This window comes from Lutra lutra, chromosome 1, assembly GCF_902655055.1.
Source record: "Lutra lutra chromosome 1, mLutLut1.2, whole genome shotgun sequence".
Taxonomy (NCBI): Eukaryota; Metazoa; Chordata; class Mammalia; order Carnivora; family Mustelidae; genus Lutra; species Lutra lutra.
In genome coordinates this window covers 21,378,156-21,395,284 of record NC_062278.1, presented here as the reverse complement: position 1 = coordinate 21,395,284, position 17,129 = coordinate 21,378,156, and positions in this window count along the sequence as shown.

Here is a 17,129-nt window from a genome sequence, read left to right as displayed (position 1 = left end):
GCCTGGTGGTGGGTGTTATGGAAGGCATGTATTGCATGGAGCACTGGGTGTTGTGCATAAGCAATGAATTTGGAATCACTGAAAAAAATTAAATTAAATTAAATTAAAAAAAATTAAAACAATAGGGGTGCCTGGGTGGTCAGTCAGTTAAGAGTCTGTCTTCAGCTCATGTCATGATCTCAGGGTCCTGGGATCGTGCTTCATGTTGGGCTTCTTGCTCATCAGGGATTGTACTTATTCCTCTCCCTTTGCCTGCCACTCCCCTTCCTTGTGCTCTCTCTCTGTCAAATAAACAAATAAAATCTTTAAAAAAAAAAAAAAGATATGAATGATCATCATTCATCATTATTGTCATCATTGTTGCTCATACTTTTGTGCAGATTGCACAAAACAAGCATAGTTCTCTGTAATCTAAACACATCATGTCATATGTATTTGACCATCTAGTGAGGTAAATGTTATTAGTAATTACATATGATCATTGTACAGATGGGAATACTGAGACTTACTGAGCTTAAGCTTTGTCCAAGGTAACATCTGTCCAACATGAGGGCCTTGAGGTTAAAAGACTTGTCTAGCTTTAACGGGACAGATAATTTTAGGTCAGGGAGTACAATGTGGATCTCTATGAGCTCCAGAATATCTTTACTTTTGTTTTCCATGTGATAGACTCATAGCAAATTTTGTGCTCTCTTGGGATGTATCACATTGCCATATTCCTATAACTAGATAGAGTAAAAAATGTGGTTTGAATCATAAACCACATAATTCAGAGTAAACCAAGAAAAATAATTAATTTGAATAATTTAACTGGCTTATTTCTGAATAATCACACCTTATAATAAGATTTACATGGAATGTCCTCAAGATAATACATACACTAGAAATTTATACCCTATAGAGAATACATAGACTTTCAAAATACTTTGAAATAAGTTTTTACGGAGACACATCTCAGATTTAGTGTTAGTGTATTCGTTTCCTAGGGCTGCTGAAACAAAGTACCACAAAGTTGATGGTTGAAAACAACAGATTTATTCTCTCATGGTTCTGAGGTCTGAAAGCAAGGCATAGACAAAGCCATGCTCTCTCTGAAGGTTAAGGAAGAATCTTACTGGCCAGTTCTTAGCTTCTGATTACTGGCAATTCTTGGCATTCCTTATTTGGAAGGCAGATGCATCATTCCGATCTATGCCCCTATTGTGTCCTGATATTCTTTCTCTGTGTCTATCATTACATGACTTTCTTGTAAGCCATGAGTATATATTACATTAGATATAAGGACCGCACAGGGACAATGACTTGTAAGTCATTAGGTTAAGGGCTCATTCTAATCAAGTGACCTAATCTTAATTAATTACATGTGCAAATAATTTATTTCATTTCCAATAGGTTCACATGATATTCTGGGTGGACATGAATTTGCAGCGGGACACTTCATCTTTGTGCACTTGGTATCACCTCTTTTTAAGGAAAAGTAGTCACACAAATATGCAGCTTAAACTATGATTCCCCCCCCCCCCCATCCAAAGGAGTCATTGTTTTATCTGAGGAAAGCTAACATGGAAAACCAATAGTTAAGATGGAAATGGCCAAAGCTCATCTCCTTGAAACAGAGTTCAGGGTCTGGAACCCTAACTCAAAATACCCTCACAGCTTTTCCTCAGCTTGAAAGACTTTACATAAAATACAAGTGAGAAGAAAGAAGAAATAAGAAACAAGAATATATAAGATACTTAGCTGCAATATTAGCTTGTAGAAGATATAAATACTTGGCTTGAAACCCAGTAGGTTGCCAATTGAAATAATGTTAAGTAGAATCTGAGTAAGAGAAAAATACTTCTAAAATACAGTATAGACTTATATTTTCTTTTAAAGTAGCCACAGAATTGCTGAAAACAATACTGCCAAAAACAAAATTAATAATTTTAGCTACTATTTTTTTTTTTGGCATGAAGTGATTCTAGATTATAATACAGACTTTCAACTTTACTGTGGGTATTTTCAGAAAGTAATGAGAAATGTCATTCAAGGATATTTCAAGAACTAGAGATCAGAGCAAAAAGCCCTTTCATCTTCCTTTCAGTAAAGAAGATATTGAATTGGCGAATGTTACTATAAAGTACAATAGCAATTCCACTAACTGAAAAAAAATCATATATTGATATGTTGCTCAATAGGAAAAAAAAAAATTTTATTATCATATAACCTTAATAACAATTCAACTTCTACAGGAAGGCTAAAAATCAACGGTATTATATAGACCTTCAAGTCACTACTGAATGTAACCTATAACAGAAGACATCAAACTCAGGTCAGAGACAATGGAGTTTTTTATTCAAATCATTATATATAAGAGAAGCTTCATATTTGCTTCCAATTCCCTTGATTCCCACATCCCAGGGGTGATGTAAAGTGGATCAGTGGAATGTGGGACATGAATGGGATTTGTATCACAAATTTAAGAAATTCCTAATCTTCCAAGAGGGCTGTATGCTAACTGTAATAGGCAGAATAATGTCCTTCCTCAAAGAACTCCAGAACCTGTGGATATATTATGTTCCAAGGCGAAAGGGCCTCTGCAGGTGAGGTTTCATTAAGCATTTTAAGATAGGGAAAACATCCTAATGGGCCCAATATAATTAGAAGCGTCCATATAAGTGAAAAAAAGAGAAGTAGAAGAGTCTGTGCCAGAGGGATTAGTGTGAGAAAGACTGGTCTGACCTTTGCTAGCTTTGAAGATTCTCCTCAGGAACCCCAGAAAGAAGCATTTCTCTGCTAATATTTTGATTTTATCCCAGTGAGAAACATTTCGGTCTTCTGACCTCTAGAATTACAAGATAGTCTGTTTTTGTTGTTTTAAGCTACGAGGTATGGTAAATTTTTACAATAGCTTAAGGAAATTATTAAATTTTGGTGCCTGGAAGTGGTGTGTTGCTCTAGCTAATACCTAAAAATATGGAAGTGACTTTGGAATTGGGTCAGAAGCTAGAAAAATTGTGAAGGGCATTCTAGGAGCAGCTTGGATTGCCTTGAACAGACCGTTAGTAGAAATATGGACATTTCAAAAAAAAAAAAATATGGACATTTCAGAAATATGCCTAGGTTGCTCAGTGGTTTGAGTATTTGATTCTTGATTTTGTTTTGGGTCATGATCTCAGTCAAGGTCATGAGATCAAGCCTGGCATCATGCTCTGTGCTGGGCCTGGAGCCTACTTAAGATTCTCTCTCTCTCTCTCTCTCTCTCTGACCCACCCATCCCTTCATCTCTAAAAATCAAACAAACAAAAAAGAAAGAAATATTGACATTTAAGCATGGAAATGATGAACATGTAATAGAAAACATAGATCACCTTAGAGAATTTGTAAATCATTGTAAACAGACTGTTAATAGAAATATATGGACATTAAAGGTACTGCTGGTAAAAACTCAGAGGTGAGAAATATGTTATTGGAAACTGGAGAAAAAGATGTCTTTGTTCTTCAGTGGCATAAAACTTGACTGAATTATTTCTTGCAGCTATGTGCAAAGCAAAATTTGTAAATAAAGAACTTGGATATTTAATTGGGGAGAATTCTAAGCAGTGTTGAAAATGTGTCATGACTGCTTCTTGCTGTTTATAATAAAACTCAGGAGAAAAAGATACATTGTGGCAAGAATTATTAAGTAATAGGAAATAGAACTTGATGATTTGAAAAATTATTAGCCTATCCAGATTACAAAAGATGCTAAATTAGGAGATTCAATCTCAGGAGAACGTGATCTAGAGAGAATACCAGAGTTAGACTAGAAGCTTTGCTAGCGCCTAGGAAAGAACTCAAGATCATAGTACTCATTCCCACAAAGACTATTTGAAGGTGTCTGGCTCATGGATCACTGCAGCTGTCTGGACAGAAGCCAGGAATAAAGACAGATTTTTCAGGAAATGTCTATGGGGGAGCCTTTTGTCTAATAGAGGGAATTCCCATAATACACATGAAAAACCCACAAGGGTGGTACAAAGCTTTTAACCTGCAAAAACACTGCTACCTTGGACCAAAAGGGATAGACTAAATGAATAAATTAAAAGAAGGCTGTTAATGTCCCAACATTCCATAGCAGGAAACAGACATATAAATGTGTTCAGATGCAAACTTTGCTGCACTTCTGAAAAATCAAACGATAACTGAGAGGGTGGAGGATCTATGATCCAGAGAGTAGAACTAAGAGCCAAAGATTATTCCTAGACTTTGAAAACATGCTGTTTGCCTATCTGGATTTCAAATTTGTTTGACTCTGTGACTCCTTTTTTTTTTCCTTCCATTTCATTTTGAATGTGATTGTCTATAACTGCTATACTTCCCTTGTCCCACCATTGTATTTTGAGAGGAAATAATTTATTCAATACAAATGGAATCTTTGGGGTCTAAAATGTGGAAAATGTTAGGCAGGATAAATTGCCTTGCAAAAATGCCCATATCCTAATCATCAGAATTTGTAAATTGTTACTTTGCATGGAAAAGGTGACTTTGTAGATGTAACTAAATTAAGCATCTTGAGATGGAGAGATTGTTCTGGATTTTTCTGAATTATCTAGGTGGGCCAATGTAATCACATGAACTAGGGAGGCCAAAGAGTCAATGTTAGAGTGATGGAGAATAAGAAAGACTGGGCCAGCCATTTATGACTTTGAAGATGGATGGGGCCATGAGCCAAGGAGACAGATATTATAATTTAAGCAATCAAGTTTGTTTCAGCAGCAATAGGAATCTAATACATAAATTTACAAATATTTTCTAGAGAGAGAGACACGATCTTTATTCTCCTGGGCTGCATATCCTAGAAGGACAGACTAGCTCTGTCTTCCAATTCTGGTTGCTATGTTAACATTCTCAAAAAGATATCCAAGATGCAGAAACATCCAAGACCAATAAGGAATTTTCTCCCAAGGAGGAGATTTCCAGTCATAGCTTTGAAAATGTTGCCTAGTTTCCTCTTGTTGCTTATAGTAATATTCGAGAAAAGTGTGATTAAAAAAAAAAGAAAGAAAGCCAAAACATTTGATAGTTTTGGAAAATTGTCAGAGATTTCAGATGGCAAAGGATAATATGGCTCTCAGGAAAGATCAAATACATGACACTGCTAGAAAAAAAATAGATCAAAACTAAAGCTGAGGGTATGACTGAAAATCCTTTATTGAGACCTCAAAAAGATCAAAGGTTATGTCACACCAAAGACCCTCTAAAGAGATAAAATATATGCCACATATATCCCTTCAATCAAACATTCAAGCTTTTAAGAAACTGACGGTCATTTTTCCTCAGCCTTCCCAGATGAAATGCAGGGTAGAGATTATCCCCAAGAGATCCTAAATGTGGCTTTTATCTAACAGTAGGAACTTCAGTAAGTCACAACTTTTAAAAGGAATTCTGCATTGAGAAATATCACCAACCCTGACTGAAAAGGCCAGAGAAAGTACAAAATGAAAAGGAGCCTTTGACCCACTTTTTTTTTTTGTTTTTAACAATTAGTAAACAGACTGAGAACGAACACATGCTTCCTTTCCTGAGCAAGGAAGGAGGGCTTAGAGTGGAACCAGAGGCTAAGAACAATTATTTGCTGGCCTTGAGGCCAAATCATAGAATGCACTGCTTTTGCTTAGCTGAATTTTAGAGATGTTTTGGGCCTAATGTCTACTTTTTCCTTCCATTTTCCCCCTTTTTGGAGGATGATCTATGCTAATTCCAGTATTATAAATTAGGTGTACTATGGCAGATAATGTGTCACTTTAATTTCCCAAGTCAAGAAGAACTATATTCAAGGGGCTGCACCTAAGGAAACTTACCCAAGGAGCCACCAGCTAGGTGGGCCTGGTTTAGACACAGGAGTCTGTATCTGAGCTGGTGCTGTCCCAGGATAAACTTTAGTGGTGTTGGGAGGTGTTTATGAGGAAGTGAATGTGTTTTACTTGTGGGAGGAACATAAATCATTGAGGGACAGACAGAACTATGGTAAGCACCCTTCAGTATGGCTTTCAATGATCCTGTCCTTTGGTCTTAGACCCTTGTATAGTCCCTTCCTTATTTTACTTCCTTATTTTACTTGGGCTTGTCAATCTGCTAGATAGCATAAAGCAGAATATCTCTCTTTCTCTCATTATATTCTGTGGCACAAATAGGCTCTCGTATTTTGAGCAGACCTGTAAGGAGGTCCAGTATCAAAGAACTGAAACCTCTAGGCAGAGCTGCAGAAGAGCTAAGGCCTAAAACCCAGCAGATGGGTGAGCTTAAAAGTCGACTCTAGAGCCCCAGTTGAGGCTTGAAATGGCTGTTGCCCCAACTCAGAGTTTGGCAGGTCTTTGTTATAGGCTCTGATCTAAAACCACTGAGCCCCTGCTAGATTTCTGACTGTCAGGAACTGTGGGAGATAATAAACATTCACTATCTTTAAATTACAAAAGGTCCAGGTAATTTGTTATGCATCGATAAATAACTCACATGGTGTTGGTTTTGGTTTTCTAAATTATCTTACTTCAAAACAACAATTGTCACTTTGGGTGAGGTTTTCTCAGACTTATGGAAAAAATGAAAATTCAAAATACCTTTTCAAATGATCATAGAAAATGTTATACTAAATATTTTAGACCAATAAATATCAAATTGTAACTATTCAGGGCAAAATTCAATCAAACTACAGCTTATTAAATAATAGTTTAGGTAAAAATAATTCCAAATTGCACTGTTTTTTTATTGTTTTTACTTTTTATTTGTAATTATTTAAATCTGTACTATTGATTTCGTTCTTTCTCTAACTGTAAATTAAGAAATAAATAAACACTAAACTTGGGAGTATATGAAACATTAAAATGTGACATATTTCTGACCTCCCTTAGAGGAAAGTAATAAAACATATGTAAAGTTTTCAGCATACATTTTCAATTCATAGTTTGAATTTCAGGGAATAAAGAAAGGTAAGTTCATATAAAATAAAGAATCATTTAAACAAATTAATAGTTGTATTAATTAAAAAATCATCTGTAACATAAAAATAAAATGATTATTTTACCACATTTTGTCATATAATTAAAATATAGAGAAAGTAAAGTAAGAATTTTAATTTTAAAAAAGGCATTTTTTTCTCTGATAATAATTTACATGAAAATCTCTAATGGTGTTAGAAAGTTATAGACACAAGCATGTGTATAACTTTCCAAATATGTAATTTAGAAAATGAATTGCAAAGTGCCCATTTGTACTGATTCATGCAAAGCTCTGGATAATTCTGTGTGGTCAATTTACTCTTAAAAAATTAGAACCACACAAATAATGAAAATGAAAAGTTAGGTGTTTCAGAAAACTAAGTATAGCAGAAAAATCAGGTGATTGAAATTCTCTACTTTATTAAAATAATGGATAATTCATACACAATTAACCTTTTCAAACTAAATGATATGATCCAAAGATAGATGATGACAAGTGAAATGTTAACCATAAACTCTTAGGTTTTTACTAGAACTCTCTTTGATGAATATGTAAAGAGAAATCTCATTAATTAGGAACCAGCGTAGATGAGCTCTTATTTGAAGATATATTGATTTTCTCATCTATAGTAAAGACATACCCTCATGCTTCTATGTGCAGTCTATGTTTCCTTAATAAGGAAAATTAGAGAAGCTGAAAGGGGTGGCAGTGAGAAGATCCTCTGGAATTATTTGCTTTCAACCAGGTGATTCCATCTTGAACAGGTGGCAGGAAAATAGTGGATACGGAGTGTTTAATTCCTTTAGGAATATCGGGAAAATAAGTGAGAATCTCACTTATTTCTCATCTTAATATAATCCCTGTTCCTTCTATTATTATTTAGGCCTAAGAGGGAAAGGAATATTTCTTGTCATCTCTATTCAGATAAGAAATGGAATCAGGAAAGGAAGTCATGTATTCAGTTATTAGCTATTATGTGTTTTTCACTTTACATGTAATCATCAGAGTTGTCAGATTTTTAATATTTCTTGTTTTATATTTTCAAGTTCCTAAAAGTTTAACAATCAGAGTCAATATTTATCTATTTATTTTTTTTTAAGATTTTTATTTATTTGACAGATCACAAGTAGGCACAAGTAGGAACTAGGATGTGGATGTTGAAGTTTTTATTAAATAATAAAAAGCCAGAATGGCTAGGAATCTCTTGAAAATGATGAAAAAGGAAATGAGAATAATGTTATTAAAAAGATTGCACAAATAAATCAGTATGTTACCTGGCACATGAGTAGATATTTAGCTTAGTGTAATAAAATAAAAACATCAGGAACAGGTCTAAGCATATATGAAAATTTAGTTTGTGATAAAGGTAGAAACTCAAATTCTAGAGCAAAAGTTATTTTTTAAAATAAATGACACAACAGGGGCACCTGGGTGTCTCAGTGGGTTAAAGCCTCTGCCTTCGGCTGGGGTCATGATCCCAGGGTCCTGGGATGAAGCCCAGCATCAGGCTTTCTGCTAGGCAGGGAGCCTGCTTCCCCCTCTCTCTCTGCCTGCCTCTCTGCCTACTTGTGATCTCTGCCTGTCAACTAAATAAATAAAATCTTAAAAAAAAATGACACAACAGCTTAGCCATTTATTTATTTTTTTTAATTTTTTTTTTTTTAATTTGACAGAGATCACAAGTAGGCAGAGAGGCAGGCGGAGAGAGAGAGAGAGAGGAGGAAGCAGGCTCCCTGCAGAGCAGAGAGCCTGATGCGGGGCTCGATCCCAGGACCCTGGGATCATGACCCCAGCCGAAGGCAGAGGCTTTAACTCACTGAGCCACCCAGGTGCCCCAGCTTAGCCATTTAGAATACAATAAAATTAGATTCTTACCACATACCAAACAGAAATATACTTCAAAAGAATCAGACATACAACTTTAAAAAGTAAAACTTTATAAAGTACTAGAAGTAAACATGTCATTATCTTTCTTTTATAATCTGCATCTGAGATGAAACTTCTAAGCCGTACTTCAAAAACTTTGGTGCCACAGAAAATAAATTTGGTTAATTCAAATGTATTAGAAAAAATCCCCAATTTTTACATGGCAAAATAAGAAAATCCATAAGAAACATTAAGGGAAAAATAACAAGTTGAAAAAAAGTAACATACATCATGGCTAAAAAGACTTATCTTACTAATTAATAACTTTTCAAAGTCAGTGGGAAAGGGAAAAATTTAAAAACTTTATAAATGGTATGAACTGATAATATAAAAATAGATACAAAGGCAGTTTATACATATGCAATTCTAACCTACATTGAAGCAGCTTTCTCATCAGAATTATAAAAAATTGAATTTTTGATAGAATTCTGTATTGGTGAAGTTAAAACAAATGGCCACTTTTATATATTGCTGATAGGAATAAGGAATGGTACAATTCCTATAATCAGGAACATGGCAATAAGCATTAAAATTAATCCAGCAAACCCACTTCAAGGAACTCTCTTGAAGTTACATCTTTAACATCATGAAATAAAATAGCAGTTGTTAATCATCACATTGTATTTAACACTAAACTGCAGAAAGTAGTCTTAATGCTTACATATAAAAAGTTGCTAAGTAAACTAAAATACATCCACATAATTTAGTACAATGCAGTGATTAAAAGAAAAGAATGAAAAAGGTCTCCATTAACTGTTAAACAATGATATCAAGAATGTATTTTTGGTAACCCAGAGAGAAGTGCAAACCAGTATATTTATAGTGTGCTGCTTTGAATTTCAAAGAACTACTTTGCCAAAAATAAGCACAGGGATGATAAACCAGAAGATATGAAATTGGATATCGAAAGAGGATGGTTTACGATGAGGAGGGAGATACAATGAGGTGGAAGAAGCTTCAAATTTTTATGTCATGTTACAAATTTAATATGTTAACAAATACAAATTAACAAGGAATGGAGAAAAAAGTTTGAAACTGAGTGCAAAGAGAAACAAATGAATCAATTCTCTATCAACTGGATAACATAAAAACTGTGAAGACAAATTAAATTCATACAAAAAACATCGACATGTGTCCTCAATCCTGAGGCAAAAATAAAAAACAACCCCAAATATATTTATCTAGACTATTAGATAGATCTAATAGATCAAATAGATAGATTAGATAACTAGATCTAGACTACCAGTTTGTAGTTGTGTTGGTGTAACACTTCTGATACTATTTTAACAAACAGATAAATATGTCAATATTTTTCAGAAATGAGCTTCTCACTGTGGAAGAAGAGAAACACACATGTAATAGTGGTTTCAATAGTTTAGATTGAAATTATAAGCATCAAAATAAATTTACAATTTAATAAAAACAAAAAATATATGCAAATATACATATGCTTATGTGTGGTTATGTGTGCATGTATATAAATAAATACATACATATACGATTACATATAGATATATGCATATATACATTTATCCATATACATAGGCCACATCAAAACAATACATAAAACAGCTTGAAGAGGCTTCCACTCGCCAAAATGGGATACTTTGAACATCTAATGGTTAATGACATTTTATTTTAAAAAATTGAATAAAAATGAATTCTATTTGTCCATATTGAAATTAAACATCAAATATAAATACACCACTGGCATGTGCATGATGCACAACTGTTGACTGATTTTTTTTTTTTTAAGATTTTATTTATTTATTTGACAGACAGAGATCACAAGTAGGCAGAGAGGCAGGCAGAGAGAGAGGAAGGGAAGCAGTCTCCCTGCTGAGCAGAGAGCCCGATGCGGGGCTCGATCCCAGGACCCTGGGATCATGACCTGAGCCGAAGGCAGCGGCTTAACCCACTGAGCCACCAGGCGCCCCTGATTTTTTTTTTAAAACAATATATGAATAAACAGATTATGCTCTATTTATCGGTGCAGAACTGAGTGTGTAAGAGATCCCTGACTTCTCTCAGAAGGCATATGAATTAACCCGTGTGGGATCACTTCCTGTAAATGTTCTGGAATTAAATCATGAAAGCCACATACATGCTCAAACCTCATTTTGGTAATTCTTATGCCAGATCATTTCAACTTAAAAGCAGGCATTCTGACACTGCTGTATTTTCACATTTTACCCACAGTGAAAATCAGATGTTTGCTTCCTCAAGAAATTTACTTTGGGCACCTGGGTGGCTCAGTCATTAAGTGTCTGACTTCAGCTCAGGTCATGATTCCAGGTTCCTGAGATCCCCACGTCGTGCTCCCTGCTCAGTGGGGAAGTTGCTTCTCCTTCTTCTGCTCTCCCTGCCTGTGTTCCCTCTCTGGCTGTTTCTCTGTCTGTCAAATAAAGAAAGAATACCCTTAAAAAAAAAAGAAAAAAAAAGAAATTTACTGACTGACTTTGTATAAATTTGGGGTTTTTTGTTTGTTTGTTTGTTTGTTTTCTCTTTCTTTCTCTCTGTGCAAATTGGTGTGTTTGAAGTCTTATTCTTTATGGACTGTGTTCTCATGTACCAAAGTAGATCTGAAAGTTCAGGGAATTTGTGTTAGGATACCAAGGGAACCTCTTCTTTGATATGCATTGAAATAGTTTCCGGGGTGTGAAATTACAACCTTGATGGTCATTTTTACTCACCACTGACATTCCGGAAAACAGGTGAGACTAATGGCTCCATCTGCCAGTGGACTCTTGACTCCCTCAAGGGGGGCCTAGTGAGCAATCCTTCTTTTCAGTTTTGATTAAAAGAGAGCTTCATATTTTCTTCACTGAATATTGAAATTTGGACACCCAAAAGTCACTCACTGTGATTTATCTCAATAAAGAGGTCTTATAGCAAAATACATTTCTGTTATGTGTTAAAGGGCAAAATTTTCAAAGAACTTTGAAATTCTGATTAACCTTACTTGAGGCAAAAATGTTTTTGAAGACAGATCCAGTCCTCACATTCCTGGGTCAGGAGTCTTGTGATAGTAACAACAAAGACATGTGAAGTTTAAATATAGCTGTCAATCAGCTCTGGTATTATTTTATTTTTATTTTTTAAAGGTTTTAGTTATTTGGCAAAGAGGGCACAAGAGATTACAAGCAGGGGGAGTAACAAAGGGAGAGGGAGAAGCAGGCTCCCCACTGAGCAAGGAGCCAAAGGCGGGGCAGAGTTCCATCCCAGGACCCTGAGACCATGACCTGAGTAGAAGACAGATGCCTAATGGATTTAGCCATCCAGGCACCCCCTCAGTTCTGGTTTTAGATCGTCAAACATAATTATACAGAAGCTAAACGTCTACTAACAGACCAATTAGGTTTTCCTTTTCTTTGCAGATTCTTCATACATTATTGTGTTTGTCCTACTCTGTATTTAATTTTGTTTCTTTCTATTTCTTCTTTTTGCCTTTAATTGTACAAAAAGACCTAACCTCTCCTGATTTATATTTCATAATAATAACTATTTATTTATTTTTTAAAGACTTTATTCATTTTAGAGAGACACCACAAGCAGAGGGAGCTGCAGGCTGAGCAAGGAGCCCAAAGCAAGGCTGGATCCCATGACCCTGGGGTCATGACCTGAGCCAAAGGCAGAGGCTTAACTGACTGAGTCACCCAGGTGTCCCAATATTAATTATTTAAAAGAAAATTTGCCTGAATTGTTTTCTTGGATAGAATTTGATAATGATGCTTAATTAATTTTCTTTTTTTCAAAAATATTTTATTTATTAGAGACAGAGAGGGAGCAAGCACAAGTGGAAGGAGATGCTGAAGGAGAGGAAGAATCAGACTCTGCTGAGCAGGCAGCCTGGGGTGGGGCTCCATCCCAAGACCCTAAGATCATGACCTGAGCCGAAGGCACAGGCCTGACAGACTGAGCCATCCAGGTGCCCTAATGCCTAATAAATTTTCTAATCTATGTTAATGGAATTAAGCCTGGGAAGCCAGTAAAGAATCTCACATGTTTTCTTTTGTTTTTTTTATCTAATCTCATAATGATTATGTCAGCTATTTTACTTTGTTATACCAAGATCCTACTCAATTAAATGTAGAATTATCCTATAAAATGAGTTAGCAGGTATAATGTTAGGTTGGGCTATCATAAGCCTTCCCCTTTAATTTTTTTTTTCAAACCTTTCCCTTTAAATATTATAATACAGGGGTGCCTGGGTGACTCAGTGTGTTAAAGCCCCTGCCTTTGGCTTGGGTCATGATCCCAAGGTCCTGGGATCAAACTCCACATCGGGCCCTCTGCTCAGGAGGGAGCCTGCTTTCTCCTCTCTCTCTCTGCCTGCCTCTCTGCCTACTTGTGATCTCTGTCTGTCAAATAAATAAATAAAATCTTTTAAAAAAATTAAAAATAAATAAATAAATATTATAATACAAATTTAACAAGTAAAAATAAGTCTGTCTGAAAAATATTTTACTCTAGAACAGAGTAAAAATATCCCATTAGTCTCTCTCTCTCTCTAAAATTTAAAAAAAAAATCTTATTTACTTTTTTTAAGAAATCATGAAATTGAGCCCGTGTAGGACTCCCCTCTTGGGGAGAGGGTGGTTTCTGCTTGGGATTCTTTCCCCCTCCCTCTCCCCATCCCTCCCCTCTCCCTTTTTTTTTTTCCTCTCTCTGTCTCTCTCTAAAATAAATAAATAAATCTTTAAAAAAATAAAAGTATATATTTCAATTCTGTATTTACTTAAAGCATGTATTTTTTAGGTTGTACTTCAGTATGTAATATGAATCTGTCTCCTGCTCCAAAAGTGTTCTACCACAAAGTCTTCCTATCACAATTCTCTAAGAGGTGTTCTATTTATCAGATTGCATCTTTAGAGCTTTAATGGTTGTTAAATGATGAGAAAACCTATGGAGAAGAATAGGATCTTGAAATCTAGAAAATGAAAGGGTTGAATTTAAAAAATCAAGTTTAGACATCCAGTGAGGATCTAGAAGACACGCGAACACTATGTAGCAAGGGGCTGGGATAATCTGTAAGGCATGAAGGGGTGAGGTCCTAGAGGACTGAGGGTAAGAGGAGATGATGTGGCCACTTCAAACCCAGTAAAATAACGGCATTTTTTCATGATTTCAAAGAAATACAGGTAAGAAACATGAATACATTTTAACTTTTTTTTTTAATTTAAATTCAATTAGCCAACATATAGTACATATCTAGTTTCTGTTGTAGACTTTTCTCATTGCTTTTTTTTAAAGAATGCAATTAGAATAATATTTCTGCCGTTACTAAACTGCTTTATGTTCATTCCCATTTATAAAGCAGGTTCAGTCCAATGACCTTCACCTCAATTTTTCCACAGGGCAGTAGAGGGTAGTGTAGAGTTTCTATAGCTCTAAAGATAGGTATTGTTGGGAAGAGAAAGGATTTGTTAAATCACTTTACTGCATATTCAACTCATCAAATATTATTCCTAGAACACTGAAGTTCAAATCCTCTCTGTATTTATCTAGGAACCTCTGCTATGAACCATCTTGCATCCTTGTTGAATATAATCAGTCATCATTAAATTTTAAGAAAAAAAAATCTACCCAATCAATTTGTCCCAGGATATTTTGAAGAGAAGAGAAGGAAGTGGCATGATAATATGTGAAACGTCAAAGCTATGTTTCTATATACTTCCTGTGACTTCTCTGTATCACTACAGGTATTAATGAACTAATTAGTTTAAGGGAAGGCAGGATCTTCATCTACAATGGAGAGAATTATTAGATAATAAGTGGAATTGTATAAGTGTGTGTGTATAGAAGTGTTTATTTGTGTTTACTTGTCTAAATGATTTGGTTTGGCATACTCCTTCCCATCTGAGTTTTTACATCATTGTTTCATTTAGGAAATGATTATCATTATTTCTGCAAATATTCATCTTCTAGTTTTCCTTTTTTTTTAACTTCTTCTGATGTGAGTAATGATCACAAACCGGAAGGAAGCTACACAATTATAGTTGATTCTAACATGTCAATCACAAAATAAATAAATTAGTTAATTAATTAAATTTAATTTAAATTTAAAAAATTAAAAAAAAAACTGTTTCAAATTTCCAGAGGGATAATCGGTGATTACCTGAAAAAAACTAAGTATGAGGAACAAATATAGTAATGCTTAATACAGAAACAAACTAGGGTAATGTTTTAAATATATCACAGAAAATAAAATTAAACTCAGAATTATATATGCAGTTAAATGATTATTTAACTGACAATGAAAGAAATAAACTTTCAAGTTAAAAGAAGTAATTAGAAAACTTACATAAAACTTCCTTTTGAGTAGATTTTATAGTATCATAAATAAAACAAAAAAAAATAAAACTTAGAAGAAATCACTGTGATATAGGATAAAAGAGAAAGTAAATTTCTTAGTGAAATATAAGGTTACCTTGATAAGGTTTATCATAATAGCTGGAAGAGAGAGAGGTGGAAAAAATAGAAGAGGGATTTATCCATTAAATTAGAAATTCCAGAGGTTGCCAATAATTACCAACTGCCTCAGAGTAGAAGTTAAAGAAAATAAGTGTGTGCTAAACAGTGTGTGCTTTCCTGTTTGAGTATATTTAGATATTGAGTTTTTGTTTTGTTTTGTTTTGTTTGTTTGGTTGGTTTCTTTTTTTTAAGGAAAATAGGCAATTAAGCCCCTGGTTTTCTTTTAGAAAAATGCTGGACTAGACTTTTATTTCATGAGCTGTTATTGTACTATTCTGTAGGGGAAAAGATTAACATGCAGGTTTTTGTCCACTGGAGATGGAAATAATTTCCTTCTAGTGGAACAGTTATATCAAAAGTTTATGGTTCATGGTCTTAAAAATCATGTTCTAGAAGTCAGAATCTCATATAATCAGGAAAACTAAAAAATGATGTCTGAAGCTTTATTTTGCCATCCAAATACTGTGCAAAATTTCTCTTTTAGCCAAGCCTAACCCAGATCTGTGTAGAGAAGTTTCTGTGGAATATCTTTTAACTTACATAAGCTGATACCATCTGAGAAGTAAGTTAACTAACTTCATATCATTCTCAAAAACCTGTGCCTCAAAACATTTTAATTCTAATATAACTTGTTCATTTTAAAGGAGGGGTACACTTTCTGCAATGTCAATAATATTTAATGTTTAACTGTAGAACTGTGCTACTGTTTATTAATTTAAAACATTTTTAACAAGTACCTTGTGTACTTTGAAGTGACTTATATTAATAGTATAGACACTGCTAGCTTTATTCATCTATATTCTATGGATCAAAATAATTATCTCGATCAATTAACCAACTAGGATATGAATAAACAGTTTGCATCAAACACAACAATCAGCTAATTATAACATTTCAAATGAATAAAATGTTATTCGATATCATTAGTAATTAGGGAAATGTAAATTAGACCATAAGATATTACTTCATATCTAGAAGGATGGTTATAATAAAAAAGACAAACAATAGCATGTGTTGGTGAATATGTGGAGAAACCAGTATCCTTATATGTTACAATAGGAATGTAAAATGGTGCAACTATTATGAAAAATAGTTTATTGATTTCTCTAAAAGCTAAAAATTGAACTTTCATTTAATCTAGTATTTCCATTCTTAGGTGTCAGTCAAATATAAATGAAAATATGCTTACAAAAAGACCTAAGTTAAACGTTTATAGCAGCATTAGCCATAATAAAGAAAAACGGACTACAATAGATAAAAATTGTAAACAAATGTCTACTAACTGGTTGATGGTTAGATAATATATAGTGTATCCATAACATGAAACTCTCCAAAATAAAAATGAAAACTACTGACAATGTTGTCTTACAGATGAATTTTGAAACACATTATGCTAGGTAAAAAAGCTAGACCCAAGACCACATACTCTCTAAATTCATATAGTCAATTCATTGTATCAATGAAATATTCACAAAACAGTTAGTAGATTAGTGGTTGCCTGGGTTTGGAGTAGAAATAAGAATTAACCGCAAATGGACAAAAGAGGATGAAAATGTTCTGATATAGATTTATGGTGGTGGTATAATCAGTCAGTAAAGTTACTACAAGTTCTTGAATTGTTCACAAGAAATGGTTAATTGTATAATTTTTAAATACACCTCAAAAAAGAAAAAAAAATAAATAAAATACACCTCAGTAAACTTGTGTAAGAAAAAAAAACGTAAAAATTATGCTTGGAATATTTTCATATTATAATTCCTTTTCCTCTC